Here is a 25,110-nt window from a genome sequence, read left to right on the forward strand (position 1 = left end):
ATCCTGAATACCCATAGACCTTTCTCCACAAGTCTCTCATCTGGCAGACCATTCATCACAACCCACCTCTGTTTTCTTCACACTGTCATGGTCTCATGTTTGTTCCTGTTTCCAGCTCATATTCCCTTTCATTGTACTGTGATACTTGTGCTCATCCCACCTCCTCAGTAGACAGCCCTCAAGTCAACTGTCTCTCCATCCCCCACAGCTCAGCTCAGTGCCTGGAAACCAAGAGTCATCCAGAAAAAGTAATTTATGTTATTTGAGGAAATAGATGCACTACACTAGAACTAAAGACCACCTCACTAAAAAATGTAAAAAAAAAAAAAAAAAGAAAGAAAGAAAGAAACACACACACACACACACAAAAACTCGAACTATCTTTGGCTAAAGATGAAAGTATTCCCATGCAGCTTCAGATCAGAGTTGAGTGGTTGTTTCTTCAGATAAACACCTGGAAAAATTGTTTTACCTGTTCTCCCTCTTGACTCTTCAGTTGCCTAAGTTGCTTTGAAGTCTGTAAAATGGCCAATATCTCCAATCAGAGGGGTGTTTCCTTTCCAGACAGGAAGACTGCTGCTAAGTAGAGAAGGCACTCTTGTTTTTGCAGTCTGGCTACAACAGTGACTCATCCGTAAAGCCAGAGGCTGTCTGTTTTGATCTTTCACTCTTCAGAGCCTATTTACAGTTGTAATTTTCTTTCTTTCTCTCTCTCTCCCTTCCTGCCTCCGGTGACTTATCGGAAGGGTCATACACATTTGACAAATGGAACCAATATAAGAAGAGAGAGAACATGCGATTAAACACACTTTCATCTAAAGCCCGCCAATGAATGCTTGTGTTTACAGCTCATGGTAGGGTTCTGGTAATGACTTGGCCTTCTTCTCTTTGATTGAATATTCTCGTGGGCCTGCCAGTCTGGGCTCCTGTTATTTAATGAGGACATTGGAGCACAACCTCAAGGTGTCTGCAAAAATGACCTTTTTTTTGGACTTGCTCCAAATGCAAAGAAAAGTAGAGCCCAAGTTAGACAGGGTGGTTCTGGAATACAGCTTTGGAATTTGCTTTTTCTTCAAAAGCTTGGAATCGTGGAAATCACACACTATCAGAACCAGAGAGAACCACGGGAATGATCTAGGTAAAAGTTTTCATTTTTTAGATGGAGAAACTGAGGACTAGAGGGGAAAAGCAAGTTGTCATGAATTACACGGCACAGTCACAGCAAATCCTAGTTAGTGTTCTTTTGAATGGCTTGGGACAGAAATTAACAACCAGCTAAATGTTTCCGTTAAATAAAAGCAAAGCTTCTCTTCATTTCTCGTGTGGTATATTACGGCACTATTATACTTTCCTTTCCCTACTCAAGAAGATGAGAGACAAGTCAAAGGAATTGGCCTCTGGTTATAAGTTGCCATTAGCTTTGAAAGCCAATATAGGCTAAGAATAATGGTTGGTGGTGAAGGATCTCAACAAAGACAACCTCAGAGGTCCCACCTCTGCCTCATTCACTCTGTATCGGCATTTTGGCTTCACCCACAAAATGGGGGACTCATTTACTGACTGAACATTATTATGAAGTTTAAATGAGAAAACATGGTCAGAATGTGCTTGGTAATATAAAGTCCTATTTCTGGGAATTATTATTATGTTGTAGACTCCTATCTATACAATCTTGTTTTCTTCAAGATGGAGATTTCATATTCTTATGTTGAAAGTAACTCCTTAACCCTAAATGGAAGACTTTAAAGATGATTCTTGGCTATAAATCTTGCGCACACTCATTGTGGACCATTTGGAAATTCAATAACATATTTTTTAAAAAGAAAACAAAATCACTGGTAAAATTATTACCTAGATATAACCATACACATATATTCAGGTAGGATAAAATTATTATAATTTTGCTTTTTATCAGTTTTTTTTTCTAGGCCATTGCAGCATATATATATATATATATATATATATATATCTCCAATAAAAATATTATCTTAAATAACATTATCTTTTTATAATGTATATAAGTAATTTATTAGAGATTTTCTTAGCATCAATTTAATCTTTGAAGCCTAAGTTGGAGTTTCCTTGAGCCCTGTAATCTCTGTTCCAACTGAGAACATTTTTAAAAGTGGAAAGTCATACTACTGATAATTATGCTGCAACAAAACACCATAAATCTGAACTTTTGTGAGCAAAATGAGACATAAGGTCACTCTACTTACAGTTGTGAAGAATTTTAAGAATTCGCTGATTAGTGGGAACATAGCATAAGATAAAAAGCACATATCTCATGACAAGAAGTTTTGGGTCCAAGCTCATAATCTGCCATTGTTAACAAAAATGACACATGGCCCTGAACCTCAGTTTCTTCATCTCTAAAACGCAAGTTATTCCCTGCATCTCAAACTCAAGTTAGTACCTACATTTGAGTAAGAATGTAAATGAAAGGCTGTGATAGCTGGAATAAACTCTACTGTTGGAAGGATTTTTTATGATATTAGTGCAATGAGATTGGTACTCTTCACATCAGCATGCATCATGGGTGTGTCCTAAGCAATTCATGTTCTGTCTGCATATGCAAATGATTCCTTCATAATAGACAACTCACCCAAAGAAGCAGAATCCACATTTGTCTCTAGTTGCATCCCATTAACACTCCACAACAAGGGACTATATCAGTGTTCTTTTTGTTGCTGTTTAGTTTGATTAACTATTAATACTAGTTAAAAAATAGGCTATGGTTTTGAACATGCCAGCCTATCTTCCTCTAATGATATTTGGGTTACTGAGATTATGCCTGTAAGGTCTATTCCAGATCAGTTGAGAAAGAAGGCACCAAGAATAGAAGTTTATTTTTTCTAGGTACTATACATAAGTTAATTCTCCATTGCCTTAATGAGGAACAATGTTTGAATTCTCTGGAGCCTCATAATTGATTCCAAGCAAGAGGAATCATGGGTCCTAAAGGCAGTCAAAATTGTCATCTTCTACTTGATTCTTTCTTTCTATAAATTACAAGAAAGAGGCCATGCTGCTTATAACCCTACACACTAAGGTGCCAAGATCTGCACGCACATCGTGATCATCTGGTTAAGGATGTTCCATACTACTCAGAGCAGAGCTTGCCATGAAGGCTTGATAGCTGCATTATGACTCACCTATCATTGCCATAATCATCAGCGTAATCACTTATCAGTTCAATATTTAGCCGAGATATTTTATTAGCCCTCTTATAAAGAGTGCCTTAAGTATTTATCTTTGATTTATCAGCCTCCTTGGGATTTTTTGTACATTTCTCTTTTCTTCACAGTACCTCATACAATGGCCTGTATAGATGTAAGTGTTTAATCAATATTAGTAAAATAAACAAAACTATTTCCTTGGTCTTTACACTATGCACTTGAAACAATCATAGCTTGATAGTAGTCCAAACTCTTACTCATTTTTCTTCATCCATGCTTTAGTGAAAAAACAATAGACCTGGAATGATTAATAAAACAACTGAGCTTAAATAAGAAGTAAAGCAATAACTCTTTCCTATGGAAGAATTGCAATTAATAAATGTAGAGGAAATGAGGAAAATAGAAAATGACCATGAGAACTTCACAATAACAATGGCAGCAAGCAAGATCCACCAACAGATGCTAAAATTAGTGATTGAAAGTTTAAATGGAAACAGGATATTTTTATAGTCTCAAAGTGTTTGTTCTCAAAATATTTAATAATCACAAAGGTGAAAATAGTAAATTTATGTGAAAAAACCCAGCAGATGTCATTTGAACCAAGTTATCAAGGTTAATGTTGCCAATAATATATGTCAACATAATAGACCTGATGTCATGCCCTGAGTAGAACACATCCCTGCTGGGGCATCCTCCTCAATACCTTCAATATATTCCTAAGAAAACATCAGGCAAACCAAAACTGAAGGACATTCTACAAAATAATCAGCATTCTTCAAAAATGTCACCATCACAAAAGACCAGGAAAAACTGTGGAACTATTTCAAATGGATGAAGAGCTGGCAACTAAAAGTAATGTGGGACTCTGAATTGGAATGAGAAGGAACATTAGTGGAAAAATTGGTGAAAGATGAATAAGTCTGTACTTCAGTGAATAGTACTGTACCAAGATAAATTACTCAGCTTTTAGCATTGTTCAATGGGTGTATAAGATGTTAACATTAGGGGCAGTGGGTGACAGGTACGCAGGAACTTTTTGCAATTTTTTTGTAAGTCTAAAATTATCTCAAAATAAGAAGCTTAAAAAGGTAACTGAGTTTAAGTGCCAGTACTGCCACCTATCAGCGGCGTGGCCCTAGGTAAGTCATCTATGCTCTCTGCACCTCATCTTTCATCTCTAAAATTAAAGGACCAGGACCTACTTTTTGTTGATATGAGGTCAAAATGATATAAAGAACATGAGGGCACCTTGAAAACTATAAATTATTTTTTAAAAATATTTTCTATTACTATTTAACCCCTTGGCCTTCCCTGTCCCATCCACCTAGGGTTGCTAGATAAAAATATAGGACCCTACTTCAATTTGAATTTCAGATAAACATCAATTTTTTTAGTATAAATATGTCCCATTTAATAGTTGAGGCAAACTTACACTTAAACAATTTTTTTGTTTGTTTATCTGAAATTCGAATTGAACTGGATGTTCTATATTTTTATTTTCTAAACCTGGCAAACCTACCTCTATGCAACTTCTAATATTCTTTTTCTTCAAGACCTCTCTTCCTTCTCCCTTCTGCCCCTCTCTGCATGGTTACTGCTGGCAGTTCTGGTACAAGAATTCCACCCAGGCACCATGGCAGCCCATGCTCCAGGAGAGAGGCACAAAGATTGGCAACCACAAGACTCCCTTAGAGTTCACAGAGAGTGCATGACTCAGAGGAATTCTCTCCTTCTGACTCATCTTACAATTGTGAAAATTTTATTTGAAATTTCTTAGGGTAGTTTTATTTCTTATCCTTTACAACAGATCAATAATACAAATGTTGAGAAGATTTTTAAAGGTTGATGAAAAATCAGAACCATCAATAAGATAATATGGTCCTAGTAGACCGAAGTACTAACCTACCTCTTGGGACCTATGGTATGGTTTTGGAGAGAGAATGAGAGAAAAGAAGAGGAAGAATTTGAGCACAACACTTTCACATAGACCAGCTAACCCTATAGGAAATTGTGCCTGTACCTACTTTCCTGGTGAGAAACTGAGGCTCAGGTAAGACAAATAATTTAGACTCTACTTCATGAGGAAATGATCATCAGTTAGCTCTAGGCCATTCACCACATGTACTTCTTATTTCTCTTTTACAGTATCTAGACCTGAAGTTTCCACTCAAAGACCACCTCTTTTGTGAGTTTTCCTCCTGATTCTCCAAACCAAGTATGATGTCGTTTTCTCTGAATCTCCATATTGCTTTAAAAAGAACTGAGACCTTTAGCTGGGGTTATATCCACATGTATTCATATTTTATCTCCTTTTTTGGCCCCGAGAGCAAAGATTGTGTTGTGTTCACATCCAGATTTCCTACAGGGCTTCTAAGGCAAAGATGATACTTCCTAAAGTGGGAGTTGTGAGGCCCAAGTACTGGTTCAGACTGACCACTAACTTGGCACATTGGTAACAGTACATACCGTGGCAGGAACAATTTTAACTTTCATCAATAGCTTTCATTTATTCACATGTCATCACTTAGTTGATCTCTAGGATCCTTCCAGTTCTGACATTCTGCCTCTTGGGATCCCAGTTTCTGGTGAAGCAAGCATCTGAGTAATGGTTTTACGACGCCAATGTTTTCCTGGCTACTGAAAACAACTTCCCATGGGTATTATAATTTTCTCTTTTGGTTGAGATGCTCACCATTCCTTTTCCCCACCTTGAAGGTGTATCAGAAATATTATCAAGAGGGTAGGGTGCAGTGGCTCATGCCTATCATCCCAGCACTTTGGGAGACTGAAGCATAAGGATCACCCAGGAGTTCAAGATCAGCCTGGAAAAGACAGTAAGACCCCATCTCTGCAAAAAAAACTAGATAAATTAGCCAGGCATGGTGGTGCATGCATATAGTCCTAGCTATTTGGGAGGCTGGTATGGGAGGACGCTCACTGTAACCCCACAATTTCAATCCCACTACATTCCAGCCTGGGCAATAGAGCAAGACCTCATCTAAAAAAAAAGAAATAAAAAATATTTTCAAGGATCTTCTGTAGGGAATATGCCAGACTCCAAGGACTCCACAGAGTGATCAGTAATAGGCTTTGAGAGTCTTTCCATGAATCAAGAGCGTGAAATCTCAGGGTGTCTTTTTACCCAGGCCATCTTCAGGAAAGATCCTGCCTCAAAGAGAGGATGCAGTTTTATACTGACTAACAGAAATCAAAGCTCTAAATTTATATGTTGTTTCCTAGGCTATTCCTACTGGATTTAAGCCCAGAAACTAGATTCAAATCCTAAATCTACTCTTTTATAGGAGAGTAACATACTTCACCTTTCTATGCTTCTGATTATGAATTATTTCATAACGGAAATCAGGTGGATTAAGAGCTGTCTATCTTTCCTCACAATGTTTGGTAGGAATCAAACAAGATACAACCAGCAATAACTTAGAGTTTATACCACACCCAAGACACCAATCTAAACATGTCACGTGTATCATTTAATCCTTCTGATGCTTCTGTAATTTTGATAGTCCAATTCTCATTTGGAAGGTACGGAAACGAAACCTAAACTCAGCAAGTTTAAGCAAATTATATAAGGTCACAGAGGTAGAAAATAATGGAAATGGGATTCAAACATATACTGTGGCTCCCAAAACCCACACTCTTAGACACATGCCCCCCACTTCCCATGTGAAATGCTTTAAAATCAGAAAACATCATGCACATCAAATAATTCTCACTTAATCCTTACAGCAAACCAGGGATTGATAAGGCAGGTATTTTTATTCCCATGTTATAAATAACCAGTGGTCAGTCTTATTGATGTCCTGCTAGTAAGTGGCAACACTGGGACTCAAACCTACCTTGCTTCTATTCCCAGATTCTCTCCACTAAAGAAAAAAGCATAACCTTCAAGTTCTGTCTGATAGCAGAATGGTATTTTTTTTTTAATACGAGACAAAGGTCAGGCCATCATACAAGGGTATAGCTCTACCCTTGTATCTTTTGAGTCAAATTGACTTATTTTATATGGAACAGGAATTTTTCCAGTGTCAGCACCTCTTAGCCCCAAATGGACTTTTGTCTGTCTCATGCATCATCCCCAAAACCAAAATTGCCAGTAAAGTCCTGCTTCCAGAATTTTTATTATCTGTAATGATGCTGTGAACTCAGGGAAAGAGCCAGCTCTGTTCCAGGCATCAGCAGTGCTTATGGTGCTGCAGGGAGAACTCTGCTTTGCACGTTGTCAGGAAAGTTAATCTGATACAAGACAGTAAAGATGGAATGCCATCAAGCTGATGTTCTCACAGAAGCATTTTTTTCTGATCATTAAGGACATTTTAAAGATAAGACAAAATATATTAAATACCAGGAAAAATATCCCTGCAGATTCATTTTCTTACTAGGCAATGAATCTCTCAATGAATAAAAAAAGACTGACATGAAAAATTCTGCAAGAGAATGAATGGTCTTTTCTGAGATCTGAGACCCTTAAGCTGTCAGAATTCTAATGTGGGGCTGGAAAGGGATGCTTCATTTGTGCCTTATGATTAAGAAGACATATGAAAAGAGAGACCAAAAAAGGATTAATTGTGGGAGGAGTTGTTTACATGAAAGCTGTAGCTTTTTATTTCTTTGCCAATCTTTCACCTCTCAGGATCTCAGAATGGATGGGGGAAGAGGAATTAATCAACTATAAACAAACAACCCTGGAATAAGGTCATATGATCTGACAGGCCCAGGGCTCAGGGAATAAGTGCCTTCATTTATGTAGCACTTTACAGATCACTGTGCAATTTCAATTAGATTATTTCTTTTGATCCTCAAAAATAATAAGGGGGGTTAGTGGGGATTAGTAGCCCCATTTTACACCTGAGAAAGCTGAAACCAAGAGAGGGAAATAAACTTGCCCAAGGATACACATATAGTTTGCAGCACAGCAAGGATTTGAACGACATTCTCTGACTCTAGAATACGGTTCCCCTGCCCCCATTATGTCACATTATTACATAAAGTAAATGTTAAAAAAATAAACTTATTGTTTGAATATAAGCAAACTTATTTATGTAGTTGCCTAGAAATTAAATAATTAAATAATATATTTCATTCTTATCCAAGATTATAAAGCAAGAAGTATAAGCAAACATTTAGAGTGGACAGAGACCTAAAAAAATCACCTACTAAACTGAAAGTAGAAGAGATTGAAGTGAATCACTTAGGATCTCAGTGCAATATCTATTATTGTTTTGGTAGAAAGTTTATTTAACTTTCAGGCTAATAAACTAAATGCTAAGATTTCTTTAACATGGGTTACAAAGAAAGAGGTCCACTCTCTTCCATCATTCACTCATTCAACAAACATTTAGCTTACTTTGTGCCAGTTACTGACCTTCCCAAATTGAATGCGAAAATATTTCAGTAGTTTGGTTTTATGGAGGACAAAATAAGGATTACCATTTTTAGCACTGACCATAAAATAAGAAATGTTTTTGTAAGATAAATAGCTTCCTTATTCACAAAATGGGGCTAACATTGCCTCCTGCTGCCAAGATTATTAGAATATTAAATGTGTTAATAAAGATAAATTTGTATATATAAAACCCTTTGTTCTAAAAAAAGCTCATAAGAAATATGCATATATGAAACAAAAGAAAAAGTCCTTCCCTTGAGGGTCTCTGAGGAGAAAAGAGTAATATAAACCCTCCTAGTAATCTATGGGCCTTGCATTCCCTGTCCTCCACAGCTCTCACAGGGAAGTTTGCAAGCCATTGCTTTAATTCACTGTGCAGGAAAAAGCTCTTGCCACCCCTTCTGAGCTCCCACTGCACCCTGCACATGCCTCTTTTCTAAGAGACCATGTTTTGTCATCAACAGAAATTTCCCTGCCAGCCCCCACCACTACACTGAAGACAAGCACCATGCCTTATTCTGCGTACTCACTCCAGAGCCTTCCTAAAACTGTCTGTGACACACTGGAACTCATTAATTAATGTGCTCTGAATAAATGTGTGAGTTAGTGAGTAAATGAACAGTAAGTATCTTTAAGGAGGTAATGTCCTTGAAAAAGCTGAATAATCAGAACAAATACAATTAAATATAGACAATACTCTGTTGCATGACTCTAATGGATTTCAAATCCTAACCCATCATAGATTAGGAACATCTCTAGTTTGCAAACGGAGGAGATGCCAGCCGTGATGGGCCTGCCAAGGCCAGCAAGTCGGGGTCTGAGTGGCAGAGACTCAGGAGTGCACTTCCAGGCGCATTCCCAGTCCAAAGGAGAATCGCTTCTGTCAAGTTCATCGGCCAAATCCTACTGATTACCAGAAGTCAAGAGCACATGCAGCAAGTCATTTCTCTACTCACTTAGGCCAAGGACAGGCTCCACAGACTACCAGAAAGCACAATAGATGTTTTACCTTATAAATGTGGAGGAGACAACATGTTCCTTTTAGCATTAATTGCTTCATCAGAAGAAGCCATTTAAAATGTAAGTCTGGTCTTTTTCCTTGATGAGCAATTTCAGGCTGCCTACTAAAGCTTTTGTTAGTTGGGAGGAGAGAGGAAGAGAAAGCATTTTGTTATGGCATTTTAATTTTCATATTTAATGAAACAGATTGGGTAGCAGGTTCCTTTGATTTTATTTTTCTGTTGCCTGAATACCTTCTTGTGTATTACATATTCCGCTGGAGCTTCCTATAAGAACTTTCTACATTTCACAAGTTACGGCTGTCAAATGTTACCCACTGAATCAAATATATTTCTTGCACCAATATTCGGTTATTATTATCATAACAGACCAATCATAAATCTCAAAGCTGGAGAGAAAGGGAACATGTACTAATGTTTCTCCATATTCTCTTGTGCACATAAAATTATATAACTCTCTGAAGCCCTCTTTTTATTGCTGCATCTAAAATGCTTTGCATTCTTTACAGGATAAATTCTTTAAAGGGGTGATTTCTCTTTGGTAAAGAAGAATTAATCAATCCACCAGAAAGTTCATTTGTTTTAATTAATTAGCAGAGATGGAGAGAAAAACACTACTGGATTATAGTCAGAAGGCAAGCTCACTTATTTCAGCTATTATTTATTATAATGTTTTCTTTCTCATTCTCCCTGACAAAAGGACAGAGCTTTTGTCTGCTTTCAGAACAAAACTAGAACAGTGCTTGGTACATAATAGGAGTTCAATCAATATTTGTATAATAAACAAGTAAAATAATCTAATTATTTAATTGGTTTTCCTGGGCCTCAATTTTTTCATTTGTTCAAAAACAAAAAGGATTGATAATTTCTTCATTTCTTACCTCGCATAGTTATTATAAGGATCAAATGAGACAAATGATAGCATTGTGAAATTGATGACTTATGCCCATAATTAAAGGAGCAGCATCATTAGTAATATCAGCAGTCTGAGCCTAATCTTGTGACCCTGGCCAAGACATTTCAATTCTCTGAGCTTTCATTTCCTCAACTATGAAAGGACAGGGTAGGACTAAATGATCCCTAAGATTTCCTCCAGCTCAAACCAACTAAGATCTTTAAATCAGTCAACAAATTCTCATTTAGCACCCACGCTATGCAAAATACTCTTCTAGGAAGAAATACCAAGAAATAATCTAAGAGATTTCAAAGAAAAATAAAAACCATTAACTTTGCCAAAATACTTTGTCCTGGTTGTATTTTGAAATATAAAAGTAGGCCATTAGGGAAAAGCGTAGGGAGATGTAAAAACCAGATTTCATAAGAAATGTCGTTTGGGGAAATCAAAAATTGAGTTAGCTTCTGGTATGCATCTTGCAGAGATCATTCTGACCTTCCAAACTGCTTGTGTAACAAACTTGGACTTAACATTTGGTGTTGGCTTTTAAAACCTACCTAAGGAGAAATATCTTTTAAAAGAGTGAGAGCATGCTGCATAAAAACATTCATGAAGATGTAGCTGTTGGAGGGAAAGTGAAGAAAAGAAGCACCATAAATATTCTATGGTGATTTAAAGAAGCTACTTGGATTTCATGCGAGTGTGTGCACAACTCAAAGCAATTCCAGGCATACACACAAATAATAATGATAAGCATCTTCACAGCTCTGAGAGGAATTAATTGACTCAGTCAGAAAATTTCCCTCCAGAATTCAGCTGAAGGAACCAAGCCATCAACAAATAGCAACGGTGTATAGATACTACATACTACAGGGAATTAAACCTTTAAGACCACAATGCTTTCCTTCAAAGATGTTTATATGATGATCATCCATGACATAAGGCTAACTATCTTTTCAACATAACATGTCCAAATTTAATCTCCTACCTTTAACCCTTGAATCTGTTCTTCCTTATTAAGCCTACTTTGAAAAATTCTGTCTCAATCCACCACATTTTCTACACAAACCAAAAAACACAAAAGCTTTTCTTGATTCCTGATTCCTCACTTCCCATGTCCAATGAGTTATAAGCCTTATTGTCACAAACTGCCCCCATCAAGTCCAAAGGAGGGCATGGGAAAATCTCTAGGTGGAAGAGTGCATTTGTTGGCGTAGGCTAGGTTCTGCTTGTAGAACAAATAATTCCAGAAATAACAGTGGCTTAGCACAACAAATGTTTACTTCTTGTTTAATTACAGTCTGATATAGATTGGTTCTACTCAGTGGCTCTTCTAAGCTATGATTTAAGATTCAAGTTGCTTCTGCTTTTGAGCTGTAAAAAGTATCATACTGTCTTTCATATTTATCATGAAGAGAAAAGGGGCTATAGAATATGTGAGATATTTTTAAGGGCCAAGAATAAAGGTGGCTTAAATGTCTTCTGCTCACATTCCATTGGTCAAAATTCAGTCAAATAAAACTCAGTACTAACCTAACCTCAGAGAGGCTGAGAAATGTAGCCTTCTGGAGAATCCACGTAGTGAAGTGAGCACAGGGCACTGTCTCTGCCACAAGGACCAATCACTAAATTAGATTATCTACCCTATTTAAAGAGTTTTTTTCTTTTATAGGCTTTACATGAGATCTACAAACTCTCATGTTTATCTGGTTAACTGGCAAAATCCATTTATAATTAAACCCTTCCTATAAATCTTTTAGTTTCATCCTCTAAGAAAATAAAAACTTATAGATCTATGTCTTTATCATTACCAACCTCATTATGGGACAAAAAAATTTTTGCTCAATGCAGTACTGAGAAATCTAATAATTTACCTTTCTCTTTCCCCCAAGTGTCCTTTATTTTTATTTGAACAAAGAGCTTTACTATTCATGGATGTTTTCCCATTCCTTCCACATCCTTTGAAACTGCAGAGATACTAACAAGACCTGGGCTTAAAGGGGTTGTGTGACCATGAGGAGAAATTTAGATTTTTCAAAGCACTGAAATTACTTGACTCACATCATAAAAATTTACCAGATTTGCCTTTCAGCTATAATTTAGACAAAATTTCCTGAGCCCTTTTCACAGTTCAGCCCTCCATCTTTATTTAGCCAGTCAACTCTTGTTCATCTTTCAGGACTAATCCTAGATATCATTTTTCTCTGGAAAACTTTCCTGGCCTCCAAAGTCCCTTGCAAGGGTATCTCCTTTTACGTGAATTCGAAGTACACTACACTATATATCTTTCTCATAGCAATTGCCACGTGGTATTCTTAGTGTATTTTTTTTTTTAAATCAGTAATCTTCAATGAACTCTAAGCTTGTTGACAAAAAGACTGACTTGCTGTGGTTGTAGCTATGGTGGTTGTGGTTGTATCCCCATTTAGAGCCACAAAATCATAGCTGTTGAATGAATGAGTGAATTAATTAGCTAATAAAGGAAAGACAGTGTCAGCTAAATTGGAGTAATTAAAACAGGGAGATTAAACACTGTTGGCAACTGATGACCACACTGAAGAATCCCATGTGGAGGGGAATAAGAAAGCTTCAGCAGGATTAACTTTTGAAAGGGAGATAACTTTCAAGGCAAACTTGAATGTCACTTCTTTCACAAAACTTGTTTTATGTTCTGATCACCCCAACTTAAATGTGCTCATTCTGTGTAATCAGAACACCTGTAGAGCTTTGGGCATTACTCTCCAGCACTGAACACATGTGATCTTGTGTCATAGCTGTCTTCTTCTTATGACTCCAGCTACATTGTGAGCTCTTGTAGACAAGGACAGGGCACTGTCTCAGCATACTTTGCAATGCTTAGTTCACTGCTGTGTGTTTAGCAGGACTCCTGAATATGCATTGTACATATTGTACCCTATAGATGTACATCTGATTAAAAGTATAAATACTAAAAACAGCAGAATTTTATATCTGTACATGCAATAGAATTTTACATCTTCAAACATGTGTCCATGCTGATTCAAATCCTGTTTTAAGGTCTCTGTTCCCAGGCTTTCTTCCATTTCATATTCTTGTTTAGGAATATAATTGAAAAATAGTCTACAGAGCAAAAAGTTGACACATCACTTTGGGCAAATTCTTACACCTTGTGTCTTACTTTTTGTCTTTTAGAAACTGAGAATACCAACCCCTATCCTGGCTAAATCACAAGGTGGTGTAAAACTCAAATTCGATATTTTATTATCACACTTATGACATGGGAAAGATTTTTAACCATTTTTATGATCTCCATCACATGCCACATAGAAGTATATTGGCTGTTCCCCTTGGAGGAAGAGACCAGCTTGGGAGTAATGCAGCTCCCACCTTCATGAGATAGCTCTTCTCAATAAACCAGCCTATTCCTCTGTATATCCCCCTGGAACCAAGATGGGTAGTACAGCTTTTGCCTATAAAATACTAAAATGAAGAACAGTAATTCATACTGTAGATCAAACATCCTCTTGTTATTCTTAATTATTCCCATTCCCATCATCCAATATATAAGGGGACAATGAGATCAAATGTCAAAGTAAAGATGCTAAAAAAAAAAAAAAGCGCTATTAAAATGGTCTGGATTTGAACACTAAGAACTTCATTCCATTATTAAATTTTCAAGGAGAACTTGAAGGTCTGAAGATTGATGTTCTTTCCCATTGTAAGTTATGTGCCAAGAAACAAATATTCCCTCGTTCTCTTTCTCTTTCATTTCAGCCAGAGGGTCACAATCAGAGCCTGGGTCACCCCAGGCTTACCTCTCCACCAATGGCATAGGAGCAGTTTCTTAAACACTTTCCAAATTAAATTAATCCAATCAAGCCTCTCTTAGGTCCCACTAATTAAAGAAACCAGCAAGTTAAAAGATACAAAGGTTATCACAATACCTGCTTCATAACCTCAAAATATTAACACACACACACACACACCACCACCACCACCACCACCACAGCAAATCCTCAGCTACTAGATTAGCTATCCCAGTCAAAATGATGCTCCTATATCTCAAGATCTGGAATATACAGAAATACATAGCTATTGCCATGACACAGGCAGATAGCACCAGGATATCCGAGTGAAGGAGAGTACAGAAAAAACAATATCCACATGTTTTTGGCATTTCCACTATGCCAGTCTCTTTGTCCAGAATCTATTTAGGTCATTAAGCATAAAATGTCTAATTTCCTTAATAGGTTTGACAGTTGATATCTCTTACATTTCGCTTTGACACTTCTTGCTTTGTGTTTATTGTGAAGGTACATCCTCATTCTTTCAAATGCACAATTTGGCTTGTGATTATCTTTCAAATGTTTTTAAAGTAATTTTTGTGAAATCATGGATAAGTCAAAAATTTGAGTTATTTTCGAATATGAGTTCTGTGGAATCAATGCAGCACAGACAGCTTGAAATATCAATGAAGTGTTTGGGAAGAACGTGGCTAATGAAGACACAGTACAACGATGGTTTGAGAAGTTCCATTCTGGTGGTTTTCATCTTGAAAATGAGTCACGTGGGTGACCTGAGACCAAGGCAGATAAGGTGAGCTGAAAGCTGTAGTGGAAGCGAATCCATGTCAACCTATGCGTGAATTGGTAGCAAGGTTTGACATTACTATTCCAATGATATGGGACCATTCAAAAGAAATGGGCAAGATAAAGAAGCTGGATAGATGGGTTCTGCATGAATTAAATGAGTGTCAGAAGAGAAATTGTCTGGAAGCTTGCCTTTGTTTGCTGTCATGATATAAAGGCAAACCGTTTCTACACTGTATTGTTACATATGATGAAAAATGGATTCTTTTTGACAATCACAAGTGTTCAGCATAGTGGTTGGATAAAGATGAAATGCCAAAACACAGTGCAAAAGTGAATATTCATCCAAACATCTAACGGTGTCTGTTTGGTGGTCCAGAGCTGGTATTCACTACAGCTTCATGAAACCTGATCAGTCCGTTACAGCGATGTTTACTGCAACCAATTGGATGAAATGATGAGGATGCTCATGATTAAGCAGCCAGGGTTGGTCAATAGAGATAGGCCAATCCTCTTGCAAGACAATGCTGGACCAAATGTCACACAAACAAAGCTGCTCAAACTACAGAGGTTGGACTTAGAAACTCTCTGACATCCACCATATTCACCAGACCTTGCACCAACTGCCTACCACTTCTTCTAGGCTTCGGACCACTTCTTGCAAGGAAAAATATTCAATTCTCAACAAGCTGTGGAAAATGCCTTTCGCAATTTTATTGCCACTGGCTCTCCAGGCGTCTTTGCTGCTGGCATAAACAAGCTACTATTAAGATGGCAAAACTGTGTCGATAGTTTAGGCACATACTTTGATCAATTGTACTGCTTCTTGTTTGAGATATAATAAAACTAAACTTTTGATTTCAAATCGGACGTTTCATGTTTAATAACCTAATACAATCGGGAACTTAAACTTGGTGAGAATAAAATACTTTATCATTAGATTAATTAAAACAAAAACACCTACCATAATTGCAGGTGGGGGAATCCACGTGGGCATACTTTCAACTTCTTCTGAGAGCAACTTTCTTGCCTGTCTTCAAAGTTTAGAAATTTCAGTGGTGGCAACCCCAGTCATCAGGTCATGCATTGTTTGTTTTCTTTCATCCAGCATGTTAAACCTCTAAAACTTCCTGGTTCCACTTTGAGCCTGTGTTGAGCACTGGATTGAGATACAGCCTCCACAACCTGTTTTAAGTATGCATTCTTAACATAGTTTAGTGGTTATCCTCACTGCCTCTGGTAGATGCTGATATCTGGGAGTTAGTTTGTTACAGCTAGAGTTACTTACACTTACCAATACAGGAAATTCCCCAAATTGAAACTTACGAAGTCATGAGTTCTGTGTTTTCCAGTTGTATTTATTTTCAACTAAATCTAGTCAGTCCCACATCTCTCAGCACTGGATATTCAGATTTTGAACAATGTCATTCCATCAGATCAATATCTACACCAAATCGGACATCATCTCTTACCGACTTACTGTATTTTCCTTTAGTATGTCTCAATTTGGGGCACAGTTAATATGCCACCTCAGGTCTAATTATTCCCACTTGTCCCTCACTCGGCCACTTGCTCATGGAGTGCCCTAGGCACCACTGTCACCCCAACACCTCCTCCTCTGCTCACATGGCCTCCATTGTGCCTGCTGTGGCTGGAGCCAGGGCAGCTCCAGCAGTGAGATCTTAGGACAGAACCCGATCAGACCCACAAAGGTGTGGTTTCTTCTACCACTTCTGGACTGGGATGAAATGCCAAGCCACAGGGCATGAGATCTGGCTTCCCCAGGGACTATCCCTTTTGAGGACCTTGGTACTATAACCTAGAAATATAAGAGATGAAACTCTTTATAATGATAATTTTGACTCTGAGTGATAGGTACTGGGCAGGAGCTCACAAATAAATTTCTCTCTCCTCCTCCTTCCAGATGGGACCTGCATGCTTGGGCAACCACTCGTGATTTTGTATGGACATGTGGCCAGCTCAGTAATGTGCCACGTTATATTTGCTTACCTTTTTTTTCCTCTTTGCCCTCTTTTCCTTCACTTTCCCTGCCATGAGATTGTACTTCCCAATAAAGTATTTATATTAAACATTACCTCAGGTAAAGGAAGCAAGACTGTTTAAACTCAAGAAAGAAGAGTTCCCTAAACCAAAGTTCGAGATTTTAGAAAACAGACAAACTGATAAAAAAGGAAAAAATGATACTGTCAAATCTAACTTCTCTTTGAGAAGGATTTTTTTTTAGTATTTCTATTAGTTTTATTTTGAACTGTGGTAAAATATACATAACATAAAATTTATCAATTTTGCCACTTTTAAGTGAGTGATTCAGTAGTGTTAAGCACATTCATGTTGCTGTGCAACCAATCTCCAGAACTCTTCATCCTGTAGACCAAAATTCTATACCCATTAAACAATTCCCCATTCAACCCTTTTCCCATGCCCTGTCAGTCACCATTCCACCCTGTGTTTCTATGAGTACAACTACTCTAGGTACCTCACAGAATGGAATTACACAGTGCTTGTCTTCTTGTGACTGGCTTATTTCACTCAGCATTGTGTCATTAATGCTCATGCTTGTCATAGTTCATGTCAGAATATCCTTTCTTTTTAAGACTGAATACTATTCTGTTATATGTATATACCACATATTGTTTACCTATCCATCTATCAATGGACACTGTGTTGCTTTCACTTTTGGCTATTGTATATAATGCTGCTATGACCATGGGTATAAAAATATTTCTTTGAGACTTTGATTTCAATTCTTTGGAGTGTATATGCAGAAGTGGAATTGCTGAATTTTTTTTATGAGGGACCACCATAATGTTGTCCATAGTAGCTGTACTATTTTATATTTCCACCAACAGTGCACGAGGTTCCAATTTCTCCACATCCTTGCCAACAGTTGTTATGTTCTATTTTTGATAGTAGCCATTCTAGTGGGTGTGATAGGGTATCTCATTGAGGTTTTGATTTGCATTTCCCTGAGAAGGACTTTTAAGAGAAATTTGTTTTAATTATTAGTAGATTAAAAGAGATAAACAACTCAAGTAAGTCTCCCAAAGGAAGAGAGGGATGACAATAAGATTTAGACTTTCTTTTTATTCCTTTCCTTGGCCCTAAAACTGAATACAATTCCAAACAAGATAAAGAATAACAGAATTGGCCGGGCGCAGTGGCTCACGCCTGTAATCCTAGCACTCTGGGAGGCCGAGGCGGGAGGATTGCTCGAGTTTGGGAGTTCGAAACCATCCTGAGCGAGACCCCGTCTCTACTAAAAATAGAAAGAAATTAATTGGCCAACTAATATATATACAAAAAATTAGCCGGGCATGGTGGCGCATGCCTGTAGTCCCAGCTACTTGGGAGGCTGAGGCAGCAGGATCGCTTGAGCCCAGGAGTTTGAGGTTGCTGTGAGCTACGCTGACGCCACGGCACTCACTCTAGCCAGGGCAACAAAAGTGAGACTCTGTCTCAAAAAAAAAAAAAAAAAAAAAGAATAACAGAATTTAGGTAGATCGCTCTAATGCTTACTGTAACTTTATGGAACTTAATTTTGGTTTTTGTGGTACTAAAGTCCAGGCCTGCAGTCCTGGCAGAAGACATAGTGCAAGGAAGGCATTGGCCAACCACTTGACCTCGATACTTTAGAGGCCTGCATGATAAAGCATAACTGCGTAGGATAAATTTATGCCTTCTTTCAGCCATAGTGAGCTATAAAGGTCTCTACCAGTGAAAATCCAGCTACAAGGACAACACACAGGCCACTGTCAATCACCAAAGTCCAATACCCGAAAAGCCTTAGCCTACAAAAGTATCAAAGCCTATGCCTATTTCTCTAACTACTGTGAAAGGCTCAATTTTTCCTGGACTTCAGTCTCCAAATATAATCACTTAGGACTATTTCTCAAGGTTCCCAGCCCATGCACCAACATGCTGATGTCTACGGTGGGAAGCGATAAACAATACTTCTCTGTTTGCTCAAGTTCTCATCCATTTGAGAAACAACCTGGCACAAGAATTGTGACCAACAAATGGGTTTCCTTCCCTCCAAAATCCGCAAAGCTTGCTCTAGAGCTGGTGCCATTGGAATGCAATTCACTAGTTAGCCTCAAAACACCCTACAGCGTCAATACAATTCCAGCCAAAATCCCAGTAGGATTATTTATTTATTTTAGAAATTGAAAAGCTGATTCTAAAATTTACAGAGAAAGGCAAAGAAACAAGAAAGGCTGAAATAATTTTGAAAGCAAAAACAAAGTTGGAAGATTCATACTATTTAATTTCCAGGCTTAACTGTTAAGCTACAAAAGTCGAAACAGTTGTACAAAACATCAAGGAACCTAGCACCATCTTTGTACCTTATACAATATTTAACTCAAAATGGAGCATAGACCTAAGACTCTAAAACTTCTATATAAAAACTATAAAACTTCTAAAAGAAAAAAGCTGGGGGTGGGGGAACCTTTGGAATAAGCAAAGAGTTCTGAGATATGGCATCAAAAGTCTAAGCTAAAAAAATATGACATATTATTCTTTATCAAGTGTAAGAACTTTTGCTTTTCAAAAAACACTGATAGGAGGATAATACAAGGCACAGACTGGGAGAAATTATTTCCAAATGATGTGTGTAATTATAGACTTGTAAACAGAATATATAAGGAACTCCAAAAATTAATCAATTAAATAAAAAACAATTTAAAAGTGGACAAAACATCTGAACATATAATTCATCATAAATATAAAAATGTCAAATAACCTGCATAAGTTAAAAACACAATGATATACCATTACATGCTTAGAATGGCAAATTTTTTAAAAATTTCTGATTAGAATGCAATCTTACAGCTTTCTTGGAAATCTATTTGGCAGTATCTGATCAAGTAAACATATACCCCACAATGCAGCAATACCACTCCTAGGTATTTACCCAAGTGAAATGAAAACCTTCATTCACACAAAAATTCTGTATCTTGATGTTTATAGCAACTTTATTTGCAATCACCAACAAGTGGAAAAAACTGTGGTACATACATACAATTAAATACTACTCAGGAATAAAAAGGTGCAAACTGCTGATACACAAAACAAAATGGATAAATTACAAATGCATTATTCTAAGTTAAGAAAGCAAGACTCAAAAGGCTTCATAGTATATGATTTCATTTATATGACATTCTTGAAGAGCCAAAACTATAGAGGCAAAAACAGATCAGTGATTGCCAGGAGACAGGGATTAGCTACAAAGAAGCACTGGGGAATTTGGGGAAGTGAGAGAGATGCTTTTATCTTGATTGTGGTGGTGGTTACAAGACTAAATGTTTGCCAAAACTCACAGAATCGTGTATTAAAAGAGAATTTTACTGTTATGTAAATTTTCCTAATTTTTTTAAGTGAGAAAAAAAGAAAAATAGCTATTGATTGCAAGTAAATATGCTTCTTGGTCTACACACTTAGGCATATTATACACATTCATTTTATGTAATCTGATGTAACATTTTTTCCTGAGTTTATATTATGCTAGGCTGGTTGAAACTTATCATCAATTCTTCCTGAGGATTATCCTTCATCCCTCCTTCTCCCAAGTTTATGCCATTAACTATGCTAGCCAGGTCAGAGTACAGGCTTCAAGGAATCCATAGTAATAGGTTCACACAAGTTGCCGCATCTGTGGTCCCAGGCTGCATGGCCAATTATATGTGGTAACTCTACGCTATTCCCGTGTCACTCTTATCAGGCAGCAGTCTGTTATCAATTTTCACATTGTACTACATGCGCTTGGCAGTCATTTCCTCTTTACAATCTTGCTACTGCTCCATCAGCACTGTTGTAAAACAGAGGTAGGATCCTTCTCTCTGGAAAACAGAGCTCTCTGATTTATCTGATTCATCCCTACTGCTTCTTCTTCCCTTTCCCCTCGTCCTTTCTCCTCCCTTCTCCCTTCTGTTTTCCTCTCTCTCTTCTCTGCTTGCTTCTGGCCAAAATACTTTGTATATACCCTTAAATACCAACCTTTCTCCTTCTCCACAAAACTCCCTGAATTCCCCTGTGGGCTTAGACTTTTTCATGACAAATAGACAGGCTATTTCTGAGTTCAGCCCATTCCCTACCTCCCTGGAGGCAATGGAGCACTGAGTTAACTACAGGGGACAGGGAAAACAAAGCAAGATAGAAACACTGGTATAAAAAACAGATTGATATCTTAAAATGTAACTCCACCTCACCTGATAAAAATTTTTAAAGGTGCTACCTTTATTGCAATTTCCATTACAGGAAGACAGAAATACCTAAGCAAACTATCTCATTTTATAAAGTACCATAAATGTTGGTTATTGATTTAACATTATTGAAATTGTTATTATGTTATAAAATTATGTTATTCTCCAGAAAGCAGAACAAAGTTTTAGTGCATAGAATAATGTGTGAACTAAGTGAAAAAGAATGTGCATAAATCATACTAAGAAAAGTTTGTAGGTCTATCAGCATTCTGTACAGTTGTTCTGAAGGAAAAAAAAAAAGAAAACAGATTCTAAAACATAAAATTTATGGAAATTGTGCTGCCAAACGTTAAGTAAAAAATAATCAGTGAAAAAGAGTAATTAATTCACATATTGCGTATTCTCCTTTTATAATCTTCCCCAGTGGCAATCATGTACTTTTGAGGGGGACATCTGGAAACCTAAGTTCACTTAAAATGTTTTCTTTCTAGCAAGCAGCTAGCCAGGAATCTCCATGTTCTACAAGCTGCTGTCAGCTTGCCCCTGCCTCCAGCTCCAAACGAAGTCAGCCTGCTTTGCTACCAGACAGTCTAAACAATCACAGATTGGCTCCAATTGCAGAGCACACTCTCCAGATGTCCAGGATTGAAGGAAGCTTTGTCATACTGTTAACACATAAATGAAGCCCCATACTTGCTAATGGGTTAAAGGAACCATATTTAATTGGGTAGGCAACCAACCTGGTTTAGCCCTGAGTACATATAGTACAAGTGAGGTGGTGACCTCCCCATTATACAAAGTATTCAAGCATCAAATAGAGGACTTCACATGGCATATTGCAGAGGGGATTCAAAGGGAATTGGCCTAAATAGGCTATAAAATCTTCTATTACCATAGGGCCCTATGATATTTCCTTTATTTCAAGGAAGGAAGAAAATAAACCACTACATGATAAGAATTTTTTTTTTTCCAGAATGAATCAAAGCCTGCATGATTCCCTAGAGAAATGAAAATAAATGATACCATATTCAGGAATTATATATCCTGAGTGATAAGTAAGAGATAGGCTACAAGTTACAGAATGTTTTAAAATTTATATATCAATTTGGTAAAATACTTATAGTGGCATACACAATACTTCATTTAAAGCATGTTTCTGCCATATGACTGTACCGGCCGGGATCCTGTGATTTTCTGAATGCAGGTGAAGGAACAACGGACCTGACCAATTTGAAATAATGAAAGAAGATCAGTATGATTCAGTGGGGGAAAAAAAGACTAAAATGCGAAACTTCTATAAGGCACTGATGCTGCATTGCTTTCATGTCTATGTGTTAACATAAAGGTGATGACTAGTAAAATGAGGCGAATCAATAGGAAAAAAGGACATAATTTGTAATAGACATGTTATGAAGCAAAAGGTATTTTTGAGAGAATTTTTAATTTTTAAAGCCAATGGTTTAACAAAGCTAATATTTTCATTTTGACCACTTTCTCTCATAAGAAAATACAGTAACTGAGTTCAAATGAAGAAATAGCTTTTTACTTTTGACAATATATATTACATGTTGCCTGTCTGAAGACCTGAGGTACCCAATGAAATGGGATTAAACTGGTGAGTTCTTCCCTTCACATTCACCTGCACAAAGGTCACTTAAAGAAATCAACTCATAAAAGTCAGGGGATTGCAGGAAGTGAGAAATCACTCTACCTTCTGCTCAGTTTTGCTATGAACCTGAAACTGCTCTAAAAAATAAGTTCTATTTATTTAAAAAAGTCAGGAATTTTTGAAGAAGACCCCCAAAGCAATCACTGCAGCAACAAAAATAATTAAATAGGATCTGATCAACTTAGAAAGCTTTTGCACAGCCAAGGAAACTATCATTAGAGCAAATAGACAGCCTACAGAATGGGAGCTCTCTACACATCCAATAAAGGGCTGATAACAAAAATCTATCTAGAGCTTAAAAAAATCAACAAGAAAAAGTCAAACAAACTCATCAATAAATGGGCAAAGGAAATGAACAGAAATTTTTCAAAGGAAGACAGAATAATGGCCAGTAAACATATTTTTAAAATGCTCAACATCTCTAATCATTAGAGAAATGCAAATCAAAACCACAATGAGATGTCACCTAACCCCAGTAAGACTGGCCTCTATCGAAAAATCCCAAAGCAACAAATGCTGGTGAGGATGAGGAGAGAACACTCTTACACTGCTGGTAGGACTGCAAATTAGTGCAACTTCTGTGGAAAAGAATTTGGAGCTACCTCAGAGAGCTAAAAATAGAAATACCATTCAATCCAGCAATAGCACTATTAGGCATCTACCCAAAAGAGCAGAAGATATTCTATAATAAAGACATCTGTACCCAAAAGTTTATGGCAGCACAATTCACTATTGCAAGGATGTGGAAACAACCCAAATGCCCATCAATTCATGAGTGGATTATTAAAATTTGGTGTATGTATACAATGGAATATTACTCATTTATAAGAAACAACAGTGATCTAGCAACTCTTGTATTTTCGTGGATTAAACTTGAGCCCATTATCTGAAGTGAGGTATCACAAGATCAGAAGAATAGGCTCCACTTCTGCTCACCATCAAATTGGCACTTATTAACACTATGGTTCTCACACGGTAGTAGTATTCTCCAGAAATTAGGGGAATGGGGGGATAAACTCACAACTAAAGGACACATTGAGCATTGTAGAGGGGAAGGGCATGCCTGTATCCCTCGCTTAGATGAGGCAAAGACATAAAATGTGACCAAAATGTTTGTTCCCTCATAATACCCTGAAATAAAAATAAATAAATAAAAATTAAAAAATGTCAGGAGATTGTATTTTAACTAGATCCTTCCAGGAAACAGATACCATTTTTTCCCCAAGATTAAAAAAACCACATTATATGCACAGTTTTTTAAAATTACTAACGGAAAAGAACAAACACTAGACTAAGAGTAAATACATAGCCCCAACTCTGATTTTAGCTCCACACTTCACCAGTTATGTGAGTTTGTGTTAGTCTCCTCTTCTTTTTTTTGAATGAATTCACTTTTTACAGGAAACATTTTCAAAATTGTTGTAAGAAAAGATGCAAGAATAGTACAAAAGATGCCCATATACCCATTAGGCAGTTTTGCCAATTGTTGACATTTTGCCTGATTACTGTAGTCTCTTCTTTTCTCTGAAACTTAGCTTCATTAGCTGGAAATTGGGGTGATAATAATTACTCTTCCCGACATAAAATGATGAGGACATGAAAACTCTTTGAAAACTACAAGGTCATATACAAATGTAAACAAGGAAAAAAGTAAACAGTATGCTGTGATAATCATTAATTCATTTATTCATCCATCCAGGAAATAGTATGTGAACACCCAACACAACCAAGTTCTCTACCAGGCACTGGGGATTCCTCAGTAAACAAAGCAGACAGAATTCAACTTTCCTGGACTTTACAATGCAGTGGAGAAGATGGGCACTAAATAGTCATGTGATATTTGTCATAAGGAAATTTGGTCTAAATGGCCTGTAAAAATCTCCATTTAGCTTAAGTCCCTATGATTCTATATTTCCTTTCAATGGTAAAGGCAGATTGAACAGTTATGATGAGTGACCTGATTTAAATTAGGACTTGGGTGGGGCTGGGGTGGGAGTTAAGTTTCTCAGAGACGTGAAGCATAAAGAGTTGGTTGGTCAAAATTTGAAGAGATGGGGTTGCAGAGAATATTCCCAGAAAAGGAAAAAGCACATGCAAAGGCCTTGAGGTGAAAAAAACTTGGCATCTTCAAGGCACCAGAAAAAGGCCAGGATGAGTG

The sequence above is a fragment of the Microcebus murinus genome, chromosome 1, assembly GCF_040939455.1.
Source record: "Microcebus murinus isolate Inina chromosome 1, M.murinus_Inina_mat1.0, whole genome shotgun sequence".
Lineage (NCBI taxonomy): Eukaryota > Metazoa > Chordata > Mammalia > Primates > Cheirogaleidae > Microcebus > Microcebus murinus.